At 41.0% G+C, this 14,541-nt stretch overlaps 1 protein-coding gene across 2 annotated transcripts in view; it reads left to right on the top strand.

The window, feature by feature from the left end:
- Nucleotides 1–11,805: 11,805 nt before the first annotated feature.
- LOC143296706 (CLK4-associating serine/arginine rich protein-like) overlaps nucleotides 11,806–14,541 on the top strand; it is a 29,633-nt gene continuing 26,897 nt past the window's right edge. For both annotated transcript variants that reach the window (XM_076608753.1, XM_076608754.1), the window contains exon 1: nucleotides 11,806–11,901. The gene's annotated coding sequence lies outside the window, so the exon portion shown is untranslated. The remainder of the gene's footprint in view (nucleotides 11,902–14,541) is intronic.

Below are 14,541 nucleotides of genomic sequence, written 5' to 3' on the forward strand. Positions count from 1 at the left end.
AACTGAATCGACCACACATGGATGTTCCACAGCTGGAGCAGCTCCAGAGGATGATTTACAAGATTTAATGTTGCCGGAGTGCCGCCATAACAAAGTGCTTGCGGACTGACGACTGGGAGCATGCAGGATCGAGTCCCATTGGAGTTTTTGTGTTTTTTGTAATTCTAAATAAAAAATAAAAATAAAATAAATAAAATAAAATAAGAGAGAGAGAGAGAGAGAGAGAGAGAGAGAGAGAGAGAGAGAGAGAGAGAGAGAAAAGTGGTTTTTGTTGTTGTTTTAGGTGGGCGGGGTCATGTCAGCTGCTACCCAGAATTGTGTTATGGGTTCAAATACGAAAACTGAACCAGTCGTGGGTTTTCCCAGCACTTAACGCCGATGCATCTATAGAAAAGTTGCTCAAATTCCCCGACCACCATTCGAGTCATGTGTCCCAGTGTATCTCCTGGGCCTGTTTGACACCCGGCGGAATGATGTTTGAAAGAAAGTGGAGATTGCAGCCATCTCAAAAAGTATATTTAAAAAAAAAAAAAAAAAAAAAAATATTTGGACATCCGAAGCAGCATTGTCGCCATCCCCATCACTATAAATAGTATAATTATAGATTAACTGTAGTGTGAGAGAACCCGGCTCTGTGGGGACTATGCTCAACACTGAATGACACAGACACAGGACTCATTATGTTGTACAGAATCATCAATAGTCTTGTTGATGCTAACATGACACAGTACGTTCAGACAAGCGACCCGTGGACTCGAGGACCGTGACCACAGTGGCTCTCCTTGTCTGACTCATTTCTTAAATTAACGCATTTTATGGAACTGAAACCAACTGCCGATCGTCTGCGCTGATACTGCGTGCATCTGATGTATTCAAGAAAATTGGCGACGGCACCTGGTGCTATGGATTCCCAAGTCACTAATGTCAGCCACAGAACTGTAAATGTAGCAAACCACTTCAGCTCTGGACGACACAACCTTTCACACATATCAGTGGCAGCACTTTGGTGCAACTGCCGTGGAGACTGGCTATACAGAAAATTAATGGAAAGCCAAATCAGCTCTCGCCTTGGCACAGTACAACCCGCTCAAGGAATTAATGTCATAGAGTGATACCAGTTTGACTCCCTTCCCCCTCCTTCCCCTTGACACTCCTCCTTCTCTTCCCTCCCACCGGAGATTAGAAAAGAGAGATAAACCACTTGCAGAAATTGCTGAAGCCAGGCAGCCTGCGCCGCGACACGCATTCATTATTCATGAGCTGCCTTTGCCCCGCCCAAACTAAAGGAAAGCGTCAGTCGAACGCAGTCTCCTGAGTGATTTTATAATTTGGATTACACCTTTTTTCCCTTTTCTGTTTGCTTCATCCCACGCAGATGTCAAACTCAATTTTGTTGTGAATAACATTCCTAAATATTTATATGTATTGGTTACTTTCATTTCCCTATCACCACAGCACCATTTTTCACGAGTCGAAAGATGACCTCCATTGCGGAAAACTATAATATTGGTCTTATCGAGATTCAGTTTGTTGTAGTCTGTCTGTTTCTTGATTAAGGGCATTTAACTGATTTTGTAACCCTATGGGTGTGTCAGACAAGAGAACATCATCAGCAAATAGCATTAAGAGCAAATCTGTTGCGCCAGGTATCATTTGTATTCCATGTCTCCCCTTCTTTGATAACTCCACTGCCAATTCACCGATGAAAAAGGAAAACAGCTGTGAGCTTAGCATACAACCTTGTTTAACCCCTTTTGGACACTGAAAAAAGTCTGAATAAATACCTTTGTCACGAACACATACAAGTACAGAATCGTAGATGCTTTTAACAGCCATGTAAAACTCCCGAGAGAGAGAGAGACAGAGACAGAGACTTAGAGAGAGAGATAGAGCACAATACAACAGTCTGCTCGGGCAACATGAAGCGTTCGTATATATATGAATTATATATATGATTATGTACATATAGATAGATTTAGATTTACATACTGATAGATCTATATGAAATTATGTATGTATGTATTTATGTATGTATAGACAGATGTTAGAAGAGAGACAGAGCTGAATATGTGTTTTATGTTTTGATATATATATATATATATATATATATATATATTTCTTTTTTTGTGTGAAGAAATGGTGATGTAAACCAGAAAGTGTGAAGAAAAAGTAGCGTTACGAAAACGCAGTTCAATAATTTATAACTGTCTCTCTCATGTGCAACATTGCGCTGGGGGTGGGGGTGGGGCTGCTTTATTTTCTTTTTATATTATCTACATTCAAGCAGATGCAAACGTGCTAAAAACCAAGCAAAAATGAATCGGTTTTCATTGTATACAGCGAATCTTACTACACGTGGGAAATTCCAGGCATAACTTAACTTTCGAGTTTTACTGCAGCTGAACCGTCAGAACCGACCAGTTTCCTTCAGGTGGGGAAGGAGAGGGTGATTTACCCGCACCCTTCCGCACTGCGTGTGTGCCCCAAAACGGCTTCAGCACTGTTATAGACAGTAAGAAGGGGCCTGCCGCGAGTGGTTTATCTCTCTTTTCTAATCTCCGCTCCCACCCAACACCTTTTCCTTGCACCCCACCCTAACCCCCCTCTTCCAACAAATCAGTGAGCTGAACTGCAATTGAGCTGAACCCACCTCCTCAGTACAGACAACCGATGCCTGCCAACACCTCTTCGCTTGACAAAGAGTGTAAGACTCGAGACGTGTTTTTTTTTATCTTCTTCATTAAGGTACCTTTGATTTTACACTACCTTTTACATTTTAAACACAGAACTATAAGCCTACCATACATAATCTGTATTCTGTTCGCCTGAATGGGGGCGTACGTTCTAGCTTCTGAGATGCACTCGCTCCATTCCGAGAGCCCAGTACATTGTAGGAAGAACGCGGATGAAAATACCAACTATTGGTAGCGAACTGTACCTTGCTGTCCCCCCCCCCCCCCCCCCCCCACACACACTAAGTATTGCAAATGACGCAAAATGCATTGTACCATGAACAGATGACATCGACGTTGACTTAAAATGAATATTTCGACATCACGTAATGCCTCTCTTGCATGAATCAATTCGTTTGATTGTGAAACAGCAAAATTGCGTATCATTTTTCCTGTTTGTAACTGACAAACGATCATTATTATTGTTCTGTGACAATCCGCACATACAACTGAGGACAACTAAACCATATTCTGGTTCATATGTCTGAACGTAGACAAAAGCATTTTTGCATCATCTGTACAAAAAAACAACAACAACAACAACTAAGACTGACTGATTATATTCGGTTTTTGTTTGTTATTTGTTCGTTTTCTCTCTTCCTTGGCTTTTGTTGGTCTTATTTTCAATTTTTTCGAGGGGAGGTGTTGTACAGTGCGGTTGTTTATTTACTTGTTTGTTGTATGTGGGTTGGATGCTAAAAGCATGCTAATTGTACACATGAGAAACACCCCAAGATTGCGCTGGGACCTCGTTTCAGATATATCATATCATAAAACACACACACTGATATACCCGCGCGTGCGCGCGCACACACACACACACACCCACTGACACACACGCGCTTCCAGTTTTTTGTTTGTTTTTTAATTCCCCCATCATTCACCCATCCATTCCACAAATCTTACTTTCATTCATCAACATATTTCTGATGTGTTCGTTGTACAGGAGAGCGATGTTCACGTCGAAGTCGACTGGACGTGTTTGTGTGCGCTCTCTCAGTTCCAGTTTTACGGACTTAATTTTGTTTTTCCTTTCTTGAAGCCGTTGCCGGTTTACTGCTGTGTTTTGTCCTGGTGTTTCTGTGTCTGGTGATTCATCCTGCACTTTGTTTCTATTTTGTTTTTTGTCTTTCCTTTTCTTTCCTCAGTATTGAATTGTTCACCATGACGACTGGTATCGACTTAGGAGGTGAGCGTACTTTACCAGTTTTTGTTGTAAACAATGAACTGCCGGGGTTTGATTAAAAGCATTTCTTCCGAACTCTGTGCGGCTGCAGAAAAAGTTACAGGCTACAATTCAATAGAAGGAGCCCAGCGCATAGGTGGACGTTGAGGATTTATCCTCGACAAAAAAGATGCAAGAGTCAAATTGCTTATACAGGGTTACGCGCTTAGAGGGGTACATACTCAAATGTAGATAGCCTTTTAAACAAACGTACAGAACTTTTATTTGTGATTGAAAACGATGACCCGGACATTGTGTGTATAACAGAAGTGGTACCAAAAAATTTTCGTTTTGAGGCACAGTCAGTGGAACTGACCTTGGATGGATTGTTTTAGCAATATTTGTGAAAAGAATGTGGAAAGGGGAGTTTTGATCTATGTAAAGAAACACCTTTCAACTCAAGAAGTGAAAGTCTCTGATAAAACAGGATCAAAAGACACAGTGTGGGCAGAGATCAAGCTAGACAGAGGAGACAGACTGCTTGTAGGTTGTGTACAGATCCGACAGCAATACACCGGAAGAAAATACGGCGTTGTATAGTCTTGTGAAAGACATGATCTGTGATAGGTCGCATGTACTCTTAAACAGGTGACTTTAATCTCAAAGAGATTGACTGGAACAACGAAACTTCCCCATCTAGTCCAAACCATAAAGCTACAGTGTTTCTTGAGACATTCGTAAGAGTGACCTTTCTGATACAACATGTAAGGCTTTCCACGCACACTCATCCTAACCATGCCCCTTCCCTGATTGATCCGATTTTTAGCAACGAGGAAGGTATGGTCAGAAACATTGTACATTGCCCTCCGCTTGGAAAAAGCCATCATCATATCCTGCACTTTGAATTTCAGGCTTACACAAAAGGCTCAAAGACGCAACAGACAAGGTACAACTACTCTAAGGGAGACTACAAAAAGCTTAGGGAACTCATGAGTGACGAGAACTTGTCTGAAAAGGTGAGGGATCTTGATGTTCAAGAGGCATGGGACGGCTTCAAAATGATACTAACGGAGACCATGGACAAATGCATCCCCAAAATCAGTACTGGGGGAAGGAACTGTGAAAACATGAAAAAGAGAAAGCCTCTGTGGTGGGATGAGAAGGCACTTGGAAAACTCAAGAAAAAGAGGGAATGCTTCAGGAGATATATGGAAACTAAGGAAGGTAAAGATTACCTAGCCTATGCGACGGCAAGAAATCAGGCCAAAAGTGCATGCCGAAGGGCTGTCAGAAACTTTGAAAAATCTGTTGCCAGGGACGCGAATAAAAATCCAAAAGCATTCTGCGCTTATGCCAACAGTAAATTGAAGACAAAGCAAGGAGTCACAGATCTTGTTGATGAGAGTGGAAGGACAGTTACCAGTAATGAGGATAAATCAGAAACCCTGAACAGATTCTTCTGTAGAGTTTTCACGAAGGAGAGACTGGAAGAGATGCCTACTTGCAAGGATAGAGAGTACCCAAAAAAGTTAGACAAGATTTGTTTTACCAAAGAAGAGGTGCTGAAGAAACTCAAACAGTTGGATACTGGAAAATCCCCTGGCCCAGACGGCATTCACACACGTGTACTGAAGGAACTCGCAGAGGAGCTGGCAGAGCCTCTATCAATGATTTTCATGAAATCAGAAGAAGAAGGGAAACTGCCAAGAGAGTGGAAAGAAGCTAATGTCACCCCTCTGTTCAAAAAAGGAGACAGAAACCAACCCAGTAACTACAGACCAGTGAGCCTAACCTGTACAGTCTGCAAAATCATGGAATCCATCATCAGGGACAAAGTGATAGCTCACATGGAAGACAACAACTTTCTGGTACCTTGTCAACACGGGTTCATCAGCCAAAGATCTTGTGTCACAAACCTGAGGGTGCTAGATTCATGAATCAAGTCACTAGACGAAGGGAAACCAATAGACGCAATCTATCCAGACTTTGCCAAGGCATTTGATTCTGTACCCCACGAACGTCTCATCATCAAGCTCAAATTATATGGAGTCACCTCTCAGGTTGTGGCGTGGATCACAGACTTCTTGGTGGGCAGGAGACAAAGAGTGTGTGTCAATGGCAGTGTCTCAAGCTGGGAACCTGTGATGAGCGGAGTCCCTCAAGGTAGTGTTCTGGGCCCAGTGCTGTTTGTCCTCTTCATAAATGACATGCCGGAAATGGTCAACTGCTTCTGTGAAATGTACGCAGATGACACGAAAGTGTATGACTCGGTGGAAATAGAAAGTAAGAGAGATAGGATCCAACAGACCTTGACAACCTTGTCAGCTGGGCTGATATCTGGCAACTGCGCTTCAACGCATCAAAGTGCAAGGTCCTACATCTAGGACACAATAACCTCAAAGCTGAGCACAACATGAGACTACACAACAGCGATGAGAGAGTGGTGTTGGAAGCATCAAAAGGCGAGTAGGATCTGGGAGTAATGATGGACCAGGAACTCAAGTTCAGACAACACATTGAGACAGAAGTCAACAAGGCCAACAGGATCTTAGGGCTGATCAGAAGGTCATACCAGTACCAAGACATGGACACAATGAGACAGCTCTTCGTTGCACTGATACGCCCTCACCTGGAATTTGCTAATGTTGCGTGGTCACCCCGCTACCAGAAAACCAAAGACCTCATCAAGGGTGTTCTCAGGACAGCAACAAAAATGGTCCCCAGGCTGGCAAACAGTACATATGATGAGCGCCTAGCCAGAATGAAAATACCCAGCATGCAGTACCGTAGGGACAGAGGAGACATGATTGAGGTCTACAAGTTTACTCATGGACTGTATAAAGTGGAAAGCCCCCTGGTCCTAGAAAACAGTAACAGACAGACCCGTGGGCATAACCTGAGACTCAAGAAGAGGCCATGCAACGGACAAATGCGCCAGCACTACTTCTCCTTCCGGGTGGTGAACCCGTGGAACGCCCTACCAGATTCTGTAGTCAGCGCCCCCTCTTTCAACGCTTTCAAAGCTAGGCTGGACAATCACTGGGCAGATCGCATGTACAAATAGCTGTAAATAGGGAAAAAGAAACAAGAAAAAGTGTTTGGACGTTTGTGATAATAAGATTTCGAGTACTAAGACCAGACTAAAGGCTGAGAAGCCTAAATATAGGTCTGCAACGATATCATATCATATAATCAAGTGGGTGTCCAAGACCAAAATCCGTTTGTTGTAAGACCTCCCAATTCAAATGATTCAAACAGTAGAGAGAAGCAGGCCCCTTCAACGAAGCTGATCATCGGCAACATCTCTCTCCTCTCTCTCTTTCTCCGACACAGAACTGTTGCAGTCAGTCAAGCAGTTGGGAGTAACCATCCACTCCAAACTGATCGCGGAAAGTGACAGGGATGATCACGGCAAGCTGACACACTGGATGACAGGCAGACGTTTCCTGTATATAAAAGTTCCGGATGTTCCCCTGCCCAGAAATGTGGACATTGGCCCTTTTAAAGCCAGCCTGTACCACAGGGAGCAGAAGACCCTTCAGCAACAACAGGAGGCGGAGTGTCGCGGTGCCTGCAGAAAGGACACACAGCGGCGGACTGCCCGAACCCGGTAAAGTGTAGGCAATGTCTGAACGATGGACACAAAGCCCGGGGATCCAACGTGCAACTTCGTTGCAGTAGAACCAATTATCAGACATAAACAGACAGGCAATAGCATAACAGAAAACGCAACACTGAACGAACAAACTTGCAGCACCACAGTCAGCCCCAGGACATGATGACAGATCGACAACGATCTCTAACAAAACCAAAACAGCACTGACGACGGAAAAACAACTCGATCCAGACAAAGGACAAGACAAACAACGCTAAAGACATACAGGCGGGAGGGGTCGGGATCCGTGAAGTGTCCACGCTCCAAGGGTTCTGTGTCATCCCCCGCAGACAAACAAGCCAGAAGAACACAGGACAACAGTGGTGGAGAGTCTATGACAGTCTGTACTGTGAACCAGCAAGCAACCCCGATTGACTTTCCCCCGCCCCCCCTTTGCTCCCTGGAAACGGTCACAGCTATGACTATGGACCTTGAGTATGGCTTACGATTTGTGTAATGGTTTTATAATGAATCGCTTATGAGAAGAAATCATGCTTTGCTAAATGGATGTTATCAGACTTGGTTCATTAATGCCACAGGGCTGAATAATAAATTAAAGTGGAAATCTATATTCAGTATCCTCAAAAAACAAAAACTTGATATTATCTGTATCCAAGAAGCGCTTCCAGTTTTGTCACTGTGGTCACAAATATCTCCATCAACCTGTATGAGGTCATGAGCGTAGCTGGTAGTCAGAACATCTCCATCGGCCTGTACGAGGTCATGAGCGTAGCTGGTAGCCAGAAGTAAGCTCCAAAACCGATGAGCTCTTCACTGGGTGAAGCAGCTGTCGCTTGCAGTGTCATGCATGCCGAAACTCCTTTTGGAGAAAATAGTGCCACCATCACCACTTGTCTCTTTATGCAAGTCAGTCTTTCTTGGATGAAAGTTACATCACATATTTTTGACTAATTCATTATTTGAAAAGGTAACAAGCATAGTGCCTATCCTTGCTCAGAGACCAACCTCTATAAGCTCTTTGCAATCATGCCGGGAGTCATTTGCACAAGCTGCCTACCTGGGTAGAGCCAACCGAGAGCTGCCTTCAGGAGCTCATCATTTGCAGCCTGTATCATTTAGTCAGGCTTCAGTCACGCGCACCCCCACACCCCTCCATGTCATGTGTGTGTGTGTGTGTGTGTGTGTGTGTGTGTGTGTGTGTGTGTGTGTGTGTGTGTGTGTGTACACATAGAGAGAGAGAGAGAGAGAGAGAGAGAGAGAGAGAGGTTTTTGTTGCGAAAGTTTGCCAGGGTGGACTCTCTTTTGCCATAGTTTCTTTGGCATGCGCTAAGTGCATGCTGCACATGGGACCTTGGTTTATCATCTCCTCAGAATTATTGGTACTTTTTCCTCTGGAAAAAAGATGCTTTACGTCCTTGAGTTAATATTACTTTTATTTCATATACAAGCATAATCACTCTTGACTTTGACTTGACTCTTATTGTCTTAATAAAAAACCATGGGATTAAAAACTGGACAACTCACCAGAAGGGGTCATTGGATGGTGAAGGAATGCAATAAATTAGACACCAGACCACACACAAGAGGGGTTCATTGGATGATGCAGGAAATGCACTCTTAATAAAAACTGTGGGATTAAAACTAAAGACCACACCACAAGCAAGAAGAGCTCATTGCAGGATGGATGGTGAAGGATATGCAATAAATCATGCACCACACCACAAGCAATAAGGGTTCATTGGATGGTGAAGGACATGCAATAAATTAGACACCACACCACAAGCTAGAAGGGCTCATTGAATGGTGTTGGAAATGCATATAGAATCAAAATAAGTCCAGTCCGTAGCATCATTTGTTATTTGTCACTTTGAAAAGGAATGTTCCAGTTTTTACTGTCATGAGGGTGATATGAGGGTTGAGGACAGAAGTTGAAAGTCAATGAAATAGATGAGAGACTGTTGAAGGACTACCTTTTCCATGCTTTAAAAAAAGAAAGATATATTTGAGACATGACAACAGTTCTTCAAAATACTTCAGTACACTTTAATTCACCTCAGTTTGTTTGCGATAAGTTAAGCCTTGCATATTTGTAATGTCCATTAAATATATAATCCATAACAGTACAGCAATGATACTTCGTAATCATGAAAGTTGAGAGGCTGTTGAAGGACTACCTTTTCCATGCTTTAAAAAAAGAAAAATATATTTGAGACACGACAATAGTTCTTCAAAATACTTCAGTACACTTTAATTCACCTCAGTTTGTTTGCGATAAGTTAAGCCTTGTATATTTGTAATGTCCATTAAATATATAATCCATAACAGTACAGCAATGATACCTCGTAATCATGAAAGTTGGGATACATTTGCTCAGGAAAAAAACCTGGAAAACATGACTTTGATTTACAGATGATTATATCATTAATCAAATAGAAATGTTAAATCACAGATATTTCTTACCTGTTCAAGGTGATTTCTGGATCTAGAGAAAACTTTTAAAATAAAGGTTTCACTTTAGCTGTTTAGAAAGCTTTTGGGGAAGAACCTGGAACAAAGTAAAGATGATAATGTCAATGAAAATCGAGAGCAAGTTGTCAAGAAACTAAAGAATAATGTGGACTATGGATCAAGTGAACAGGTAACGGGTTTTATATTCACTTCAGTTGAGAGCCAGTCATCAAGAAACTAAATAACAATAATAATGTGGGCAAAGGATGAAGTGAACAGGTAACGGGTTTTTCATTCTGAATGTTTCCTCATTTCCGAGTCACTTCTATATTGTATGTTTTGTTCAAACAGCCTCGAAGAATGCTCAAACACACCTTTATTCCCATGTCAAAATGCATTATTTTATTCAGGAAAACCTGTCTGGTTTTGTCGAAAATCACGCTTGTCACACAGCTCTTATAAAACGAAAGAAATTTTTTTTTTTCAAATATAAACAATAGGCGTAGGTGTTTCCATAATATTGTATTTTATGAAATATTCAGTTCATTGATCTTGACCATGGTGCAATGTCAAAAGCCCACCAACGCCCCCACCCCCACACATGGGGAGAATAACCGAAACAGGTTTGTTTATATTCTCATTTATTTACACAGGTAAGCAACAACAACGAAAAGAAGCGGCTTGTAGGTCTGCCTTTCAATTCCCCCCCCCCCCCCCCCCCTCAAGCACACTGTCTTTGAAGAATAATAACAGGTAAATATTTTGACAAAAATAATCATTGAACTCGGTTTGGTTTATTAGATGTGGAAAGAAGACAGGCCGGAAAAATATGCCTGGTGTTGACGTTTAAACAGATCTAAACACACGTACGTGACGTTACTCTTTATCGTAAACGAAAGTTCAGTCATAACAATAAAGCAACTTAATGTTGCAACACTGATCGATCTGCATGGCAGGCTCTAAAGGCCAGACCAGTGCGTTTGTTCTGTGTTGGTCAGGCACACGCCACCCCCCTCCCCCCATTTTTCTATAGTAATAGCAGGTTTGTTGTTAAAATCACATTGACAAAAAGTTTAAGGACCATGTATTTTCCAGAGAGTTAAATCTTTATTGAGTTGTAGATAAATGTAGTATACACTATGCACGATTTAAACAAGGGTCTGTTCACAACAAGTTATCCAAAAGCACATAAATGGACACTGATTATGAGGGCAAAAGGCTTTTAGCCTATAGCCAAACATTTCTGTGATTTCTGTGAAAATCACTGCATATATTTTGTTTTCGACGCCAGTCTAAATTCGGAAACTCAATCAGTCAGTCAAACTCACCGTGCCCGTTAAAACTGACCTAAATGAGTGTATGATCAAGTTCGTAAGAACATATGCTTACATTTCGCCTTTGAGTATGTGGCTTGGATGAAGTTTAAACGGCCTCTTCTTGCTGCTAGCTCTGGATATTGACAAATCCAATCTGGTGAACGGATCTAAACTAACGTTTATTTCAAAACTATCTGACTATTAAATTGCTCAGAAACACCATACAATTCACTTTCTAAGTAAACCATTGATAGTTCTGTTCGATCAAAAGATCTAGTCTTACCTTATTTCCGTTGACTCATGTGTTTCCAAAGCAGATGAGAATCTTTGAATCTCGCGCTAAAAGTACACCCACCATCACCAGCACACCTTCATTGTCATACCTCCCCCCCCGCCAGGATTTTTTTTAAAATGGCTACAAAATTTCGAAAGAAGTATTACGTTGGGCAAACCGTCTGTCAAAACCATAGACCAATCTTTTAAACGACTTTTTGTCATTGTTTTTGTCTTAAATTCTGATCTCGTGATGACGAGAAGTCGACGAACATTCACAAGCGCCTCATGGTGGCATTTATAAGGCAGACGAGTTGACAATAAACATTCTTCATTGCCGACACTTGAACTGTAAGATTTTCTCCTTGTTGTCTCTACTTTGATAGAAGCAGCAACATGTACGTGTACTGGCAGACTAATGCACGTGCTATCACTTTCATGCGTAATACTGGTCACTTTTCTTGAAAGCGATCGGCTGGAACCAGTCACGCTGCGACCTGACTATTTTTCAGTTCGTATTTTCTGGATCCAGATCAGGGCAAACACATTGCAGAGGCCAGTCTGGCCATCGTCGCAACGGACTTGGGAGAGTGCATGTGAAAGAACAAAGCTATTTCTGTTAGTGATGGAAAACAGCTAAATGCTGCTGTAACCCCAGCACTCCCAACTGATAGCTGATTCCATTCTACTGTACTTAATATAAAGAATGAGTTCTGTAATTGGCCTTCTTTGTAAAACTATGTTATTGAAAGTTCTTCCTACAATGTTATCAGTGTCATGGTCTGTATTTGAAGTTGGTGTGGATCTTCTGCTGGTCTTGCTGGCAGGCATTACGATTTTTTTTGGTGGTAAAGCTGGAATTGAACTGTTGACAGTCCTATACAGTGTGGTGAGGTGGTTAATTTTGCTCCAGTCTTCCAGAGGTGATAGCCTCTGTTCTTGTAGCATACATGTCATGCAGCCTGGGTCCCTTGATCTGTACTGCTTACTGATGATCCAGGGGATCCTCTCATTGTCTTTTTTTTTTTTTTTTTTTTTGGATAGGGGTCCCATATTATTTTTTTAGATAGCGGTCCCATACTGCTGCACCACACTCCAACAAGGAGTGGACAAGAGAGATGAAAGCCATCTGTCAACTCTGGAAGGCAATTTCTCCAGTTTCGTCTCAAGAAGTGGAGTGTTTTTGTTTTTTTTTTAGTTGGCTTTTTTAGTTTTTCAGATGTTAATGATGGCCAGTCCATTTTAGGTCATCTGAGATCAGAACTCCCATGGTCTTGTTTTGGTTTTGATAAATTGAAGAAATTGGTAGATTTCATTTTTTTAAAAGGTGGAAACAACACCAGTACATTGTTTTACATAATAGTAATAGAAGTCCAGATTTGTTGTGAACAAACCATTCCCTGCATAAAATGTACAAAAGTGTCAAAATCCACTGACACTATAGTATAACTGCAGTTAGCTCAGTAGCTGCTAATAAAAATAATTGCATTTAAACTAAAGAAGTGAGTAATTGACTTGAAATCAGCACCAGAACATTATTTTGAAGATAACATGTCAAAATTCAATAGTGTTGGTCAGTTTATTTGCACATAATAAATTGTCGTTTAAAATATAGATAAAAAACAAAAACAAAACAAATACAATGTTGTCATAATTTTCTTTTTCATTTCTTGAGGGAAGTTCATTTCTTCTATTGTGGTTCTTGTATGTGTGTGTGTTTGAGAGAGAGCATATTTGGGTGAGAACTTTTTTTTAACTTTAAAGGTAATCATTTAAAAATATTACATAAGTTATGAATAATTATGATTGATCAAAACTGAACTGCATGCATTTTCAAAAGAGTCCAACTCATTTTGGAATTTCTTAACAACTTTATACTTTGTAAATTGAAGATCTGTCTGTGTGCTTGGTGTGAGAAAGAATACTAAAGAATAATTGTATTGTGCATGTGTGTGTAACACATATCAGTGCTCTGTGAGAAAATAAGAGATGTATGATTTATTTTTCTTTTCTCAGACTTTGAGTTTGCACATTTAATGTGTTGGAAAGCATGGACCGACTAATGTCTCAGGTTTCTTTTGTTTTTATTAAAATTTGTATTGCTGGTGGTGTTGCTGACGTTCGTGATTGTGGTTATCCTTGATAAATTATCTGTGCGCTATTGATGTAATGTTGGACTCATAAGTGGGTGCATGTTTTTGATAATTGTGATCTTTTTGCTGTATGTAATGTCTGGCTTTATTAACTCTATTTTATATTTCAATTCATGTGCTTTGTATTATGCATTTCTTACAAGTTATAGCAAGGAAGTAATATGACATCTTTTGTGCATTGCAGTTTGTGCATCTTTGAACTTAAACCCCTGTCCCAACCCCAAATTTGGTTTTGTCCCATCAGTTATTAAGGTTTGCTTTGCCATGTTTGATCTTCAATCTAGGATCTGCATTTTGTTGTGTATATGCAGTGCTCTGGTTTAATTTGCTGTGCAGCTGCTGATAAAGATATCTAAAAGTGTACGTAAATTGTGCCTGAAAGGTTTTCATGGTTGATGAAAAGACGGCAGAAAAGCCACACGTGTTTAGTGTTTCGACCGTAAAGACTTAGGTGAAAGCCTAAAGTAATAACACAACCAGGGCAGCTCATGATATGCACAGTGTAAGTCATTCATGCTTTAAAGCTCCCCAAATTGATTTATCATACTAGTATTTCATCCTAAATTTTAGGCAGTGAGGTTTGTTAGTTCTCAGATTTGTTCATTACATCTGCCTCTGAGAAGTTGCTGTCATATCATCCATTTACAGCAGAGACAAGTTTCTAAGCCTTCCATCATGTTCCTTGATAGAAATCAGTTCCGTCATGATCTTTGTTCAGTGGTAGGATTTTGATTAGTTGCCTTTCTCAGTCCAAACTGCTCGACAATTTTTTTCAAAATGACAGTGGTGATAGCGATGAATACCTTCCCCTGAAATGGCTAGAAAACCAACAACAACA

The sequence above is a fragment of the Babylonia areolata genome, chromosome 21 (assembly GCF_041734735.1).
Source record: "Babylonia areolata isolate BAREFJ2019XMU chromosome 21, ASM4173473v1, whole genome shotgun sequence".
NCBI classification, from domain to species: domain Eukaryota; kingdom Metazoa; phylum Mollusca; class Gastropoda; order Neogastropoda; family Buccinidae; genus Babylonia; species Babylonia areolata.